Consider the following 6,253-nt stretch of genomic DNA (forward strand, 5'->3'; position numbering starts at 1 on the left):
TAAAGTAAGTAGCTAATTACAGCACTAGGACTCCTCACAATCATCCCATCATGAGGCCATGCGATTCGTGTTCTAGCATAATCTCCGGTGCAAGCATCAGGACCATCTCGATTGTCAAGTAGCTACCTAATACTCATGTATATATCATAAGATCTAATGTCCATTCCTCTCAATTGTTTTGGACATTGGTCGTGGAGAAATAGAAAACAACTAATTCAAGTCTATGTGTCTCTGGGTATTCTGAGAAAGCATATAGTTGACATTTAGCTTTTTTCTTCTTCTAATTTTCCATGTTTTATACGCTAGTTTAAAGCAAGATTAACCCAAATACAATTCACTTTGTGTCACCGCCAAACCTACTCTGGTATCCGAGTTTTCCTTTTTACCTTGCTCAATCAATGATCACAATTAAATCTATATATGTGGCTTAGGTAACCTAACCACTATTTCACAACAACATGTAGGAGATCCTATGTTTTCTTTCTTAGAAAAAGGAATTGTCTCTGACCTCTACAACTGTGTACACAGCCAAACCCATTATACGTATACAATCAAATACATGGTTTGGCAGGCAATTTCTAAAATGTCTTTGTTGTTTATGCTATATTGGAATCCTTGAAAAATTTTCTTATGCGATCGTTTTCTACTCGACGTCTCGACCCCTATGGTAAAATCCTGGCTATGCCCCTGATCTTCTCTGTACAGAGCAGAGCACCTTGTTCAATTCCTGCCGCGCGTTCCCATCTCCATCTCTACGGCGTCTGAAGCTCGCGAACAACGTGTCACAGGCGAGTCTTTTGGCCTTCTTCGCAAGTAAGGCAAACGTACGTACGTAGAAGTAGAAGTGGATGAATGATGTGTAGGAACGCCATTTTTCCACGAGATGCGAGAGCCTCCCAACCATATTCTTTGCGGAAAAAAATTGGGTGGGAATGGTCCCCAAACTTGCTCCTGTGCGGATATGTTTCAGATGGCTGACGTGTGAAGATCCGGCGCATCCAACAGATCACGATGAGGTGCACGATTGCTTGGCTCTAGGCACGCATTTGCGTTGTCAGATCGGCTTCAGGCGCTCTCGGCTTGCCTCCATCTTCTCATCCGCTGCAGCTTGGCTTCCAAAAACACACCTTTTATCCACTCGTTGACTTGTGGTCGAGCCCACCGTCCGCCGCCGCCGTCCTCTGTCGTCCGCCGCCACTTCCCTCGTCCGCGAGGGGCCACCACTCGTGCCCATCATCCGCTGCTGCCATCCGCTACCATCTCCTTCGTTCGCGAGGGGTCACCACTCGTGCCCATACCCTCTCCATTCGTCTCTCTCGCTTCTCCTTTTTCCTATCCGGTTTGACTCCGCCATCTCCTTACTGCAGGCATCTCTGGCCTCCGCGCACCGACGAAAGGTCCTATCAATCACAGTTCCAATCTTGTGTACAGCAGCCTGGATCAGTTCGATTCTTTACTTCATACGTAAGTCTCGCATCAATCCACTTCTGCTTGCTCCCTTTGCAATCAAGTAGATATAACCTGTTCACTTCTTGAACCAAGATGAAAGATGCTGGTTTTGCAGGGTCCTGGACTACTGAAAAATGAAGCAATGGCTAATCAACAAGCCCCTTAGGAGGTTACAGGTTCACTTAAAATGTACAATGTCTGGTTAATCGATATTATTTTTACTCTAAATTTTATATTATTTTTACTCTGAATTTTATGTTCTCGTTTTGATGCTTTAGGTTATGGCCCTCTCGTGACTGAATTTTTTCTTGAGCACAAGAGATACAGAGAGTGGACTGTGGAGATCTAATTGATTTCGCCGATGCAGTGAGTCGTGGTGGACTGCGCCGATGCAGTGAGTCGTGGTGGACTGCGCCGATGAATCGTGGTGGACTGGTGGCAATGCATTTACAATGCACATGGGTATTAGAGTATATGTCAGTTTATTTCCTCTTGTTGATTGGCAGTTCGGAGTGAAAAGTGCCCTGCCTCAACTTTTCAAATACTTAGTGCTGAAAAGGCACTTTTCAGGTACTTCAGGAGCTGTTTGATTGATTTCAAGATACTAGATCCTGACCACTGATTATTGTTGTAAATATTCAAACTTTTCCCTTTATGCCTCTGAACTCATTTTGTTTGTTGTTCTCTATTCAATTGCAGAGCTCTGAAAACTCGTGGAAATACACCAAAGTATGGTCTTATATTCCACTCATCATTCATTAGCCGTGCATCAGCTAGGAACAATGGCCGAATGGCTTGATACCTAGCCAACAAGTGTTCCATTGCTTCACGTATTGATTGTTATTCAGGTCAGTTGCAGAATTTATTTGCACACTTTACATATGTTGATACCCTACTCTGAGATTCCTGGCTGTTATTTTGCTTTGGATCTCAGAGTTGAATACATCCATTTTCGGATAGAAGTTGTGTGAACAAGTTGAGGAGAGACTAGACTTCTATGAAAAGGGTGTTGCACCTTGTAAGAACCTTGATGTGATTAAAGCTGGGCTCGAGGGTATAAACAGGAGAAAAGCTGCCATCAAGGTCCTCGACGAGATCGAGCTCACCACCTAGTTGGAAGTCATGTTCTTGGAGCAGTCCGAAGTATAAATATTTGATGATGTATAAATATTTGATGATGTAGTTTGTACTTTGTAGTAATCACAGATGTACATGGATTTTTTATTGACAAGATCAATTGTCCATGTAGGATCTGTGCAATGATATGTAGATGACTTGACATGATCAATGTATCACCTTTTCTTTTGATATGAAATATATATGGATGTTTCAAATTATGGAATGTGATGGCTATGTTAAAAAAATGATCTCTGACTTGTTGCAAAATATAAACACACATGCCTTATTTGGATGTGTTGAAAAAAATATATACTGTCTTAAAGTGTGAATCTGGTTCAGTAATCCCCTTGTGTGGTATATAAAAAAGAAAAATAACAGATTCAGAATAGAGTGCAATATGGTAATCTGAATTTTTTTCTTCAGAAACTGCTGATTCCTTCATGACAAAAGAACAACAATGCAAATGATTGGTTCATGACAAAAATTAATAAATGGCAAATGATATAGATTATATGGTCCCACAAATGGTTGGTTGTTCTATAACAATATAGATAAGTTCACATATTTTCTGCTGTAACACAACAAGGTTACATACTTTCTTTATTTATTGGTTCATTAAAATTCAATTTCATAGCAGGTAGCTGCAGTATGGCAGCTTGATCAACCCCAAGTAAGAGACTTGTATATCCTCCTCTAATATATGGAACGCTCATGACAGAAGAATTCCCGTGCATATTGAAGTGTGGCATTGTGGCATTAGCAAATCTGTCTTCGATCAACGGAGCAGCCACAGTCCAAGTTTTCCCATAGGCATCAGTTGCCAAGTGTGGCATTGTACTGTTAGCATCAATGCAACCATCATTAAGGTCCTATCATAGAATATGAAAATGTTCATAAAAATAGCATGTAAGCCAATAATATGAAAATGAATGCAGTCAAAGTCAAAAGCCTTACAATAAATTTCTCTAGACCAGCACCTTCATAACTATTTTCCACTACATTATTTGATTCTTCTCCTATAGTCAAACACATAAAGTTAATAATACAAGCATAGAATAAAAAAAATAATGCTAGAATTGGTACAATAAATACCTTTCTTTTTAGCACTTTTCTTCTTCTTGCATGTATTGTTTTCAAGGGAGATGGTCCCTCATTTATTCTTTGCACCTTTTACCACCTCAAGAACTCTAAACGATATTATACCTTCAAATGTATCTGTTGCGAAGTTAGCTGAAACAAGAAGAGCCTCATTGGATTGTTCTTCCATCATGCTTAGAGAATTATCTACATCCAAATCCAACTTATCCATGGCTTTCTCCAAAAGAACAAGAAGTTCTTTTGACTTTGAACACTTCAATGCAATAGATGTTGCCTTCCGTGAGATACGTGCGGCATGGGTTTTTAAACTTTCCTCCTCAGATCTTTTTAATTCTCTCTTTGCATATTTTATCCATTTCAAAGGCAAAATGAAAACATCATTCACACTGAAGACTTTGAAGGCATGCTTGCATTATATACCTATCAGATATGGATGCCATATTTCATCAATTTGTATTAAATGTTGTATTATTGCAATTTCAAATTTATATGTATACGTACCTATAGATTCGTACTTCCTGCAAGCACATATAATGGTACTATCTGCTTTGTTGAATATGACAGTAGCTCCATAATTAGAATGCATATGCGTAGCCATATATGTCAAAATTGACCCTTCGGTTTGCAACAACTTACAAGAGCATGAAAATTATTTGTTAAATTCTTCCTCAAACTCTTTATACATCCTCCCTGTATATGACTCAGTTGCGGTCTTCAACAGAGGAATATGAGTAACTGGGCTCTTTCGATGTTAATTAAAATTTTCATCCAACTCATTATTACAAAGACTACTAGGAACCTTCTCACATTCTTCAAGGAGTTAAGAAAGACCCAGTTTTCTATGAAATCTTTTCTTGAATACATTATTCATACCTTCGCTCCTTTGGGTCGAGTTCATATCAGCTGTAAATGAGTCACGATACACAATAGCCCATTTTGCCCTCAAATCATATAGGTTTGCCCTCCATTTGTTGTCCTCAAGGTTGTACTCATGCAACAATTCATCCCACTTCTTTTTGAAGTAAAACTCCGATCCGTCTTCGTAGACACATCTCTTAAAATCAAGTAGAAACTTGTCATGATGCTTTTGAATTACATGGCTGAGATGTTTAGCAGCATTAAGGTAAATATGCCACAAACAGAGGCGATGACTTGTGTTTGGAAATACATAAGCAATTGCTCCTGCCATGGCCGCGTCTTGATCGGTGAAGATTGTGCTAGGATGTTTGCCTAACATCGATGTTAGAAAGGTTTCAAAGAGCCAAACAAATGATGGTATAGTCTCGTTAAACAATAATGCAACCCCAAAAATGATAGTCTGCTTGTGATGGTTGATTTCGAGGAATGGAGCAAAAGGCATTTCAAACTTATTAGTCTGAAATGTGGTGTCAAATGACACAGCATCATCAAATCATGCATAATCCATGATAGATTGGCCATCTGTCCAAAAGAAATTAGCTATCCGACCATCTTTCTTGTCTATTTGCATGGCATAAAAAAATGTTGGATCCTCTATCTGCTTATGCTTCAAGTATTCTAGTAGTGTTCCTGCGTCATTAGATTCTAAGTACTTCTTGCACTCACGGCCAATCTCATTGTTGCAATCCATTCGTGAGAATAGTACTTTGTCGGCTCCTCCATAAAACTCCTTCATAAACTCAAAAACCTGGGCTGGCTTCATCCCAAATTTCCTCATCTGCCCAATTAGCTTCCTGTCTGCTTCTTGAATACTTCATTGGGACCTCAGCTTCTCCCTTTTATTTGGACTAGCAAAGTAATGGTTGTGATCAAATACAACCTTTTGCACTATCCAAATCCCCTCTTTACTAACACTAAACTGAACATGAGCATCGCAATCCGTCCATCGCAATCTGTCCTTGTAGTGTCCCTTGATGACTCAGTTTCTCGATGACCTTCGTTATTGCAAATCAAATATTTTTGACGTAGAGTCCTATCTCGTTGTCACTTTGTATGGTTCTTTCTAATACTAAACCCAATCTTGCCAGCATAGGTTGCATCTCATAAGCTTTATCCTCTGATTCGAAAGCCATTCCAACTTCAGGAACGATCATAGGTTGCACAACTTCATCAGCCATCTGTTGTACATTAAGTCGAGAATTAATGTGACTTACCTTTAAGATATGAAATATTATGCTCTCAGTTAAATAATTTATTTGTAATTTAGTTACCTTATCTTGTGCTTCATCTGCTATTTCTTGTATCATGCAACAAACTCTGATGTTATTGCCGAAGTAGTTCTATGCAATCTAGCATGTATATGGTCACAAATCAGTGGAGGTGGAGGTCATGTAGCACGGTCAAACACACACGTGAAAACTCATGATGATCAAAGAATGTGAAAAAAATATGTACCTGCGTTGGCTGCATTCCGTTGTGTGCTAGAGCAGGCACAGACGACACCATAGGCGATGAGTCGAGAATGTTGTCCTTCTCCTAGCTTTGTACAGCCATTGCAGCTACGACATGTGGGGAGTCTTCTCCTACTGTGGAGTGCAGACTGCTATCCTCCTCTGCTATGGCTACGATGCTCGTCAAAGATTTCTATGGCGGCTGTCCTTCCTTGCCA

This window comes from Setaria italica, chromosome VI (genome assembly GCF_000263155.2).
Source record: "Setaria italica strain Yugu1 chromosome VI, Setaria_italica_v2.0, whole genome shotgun sequence".
NCBI lineage: Eukaryota > Viridiplantae > Streptophyta > Magnoliopsida > Poales > Poaceae > Setaria > Setaria italica.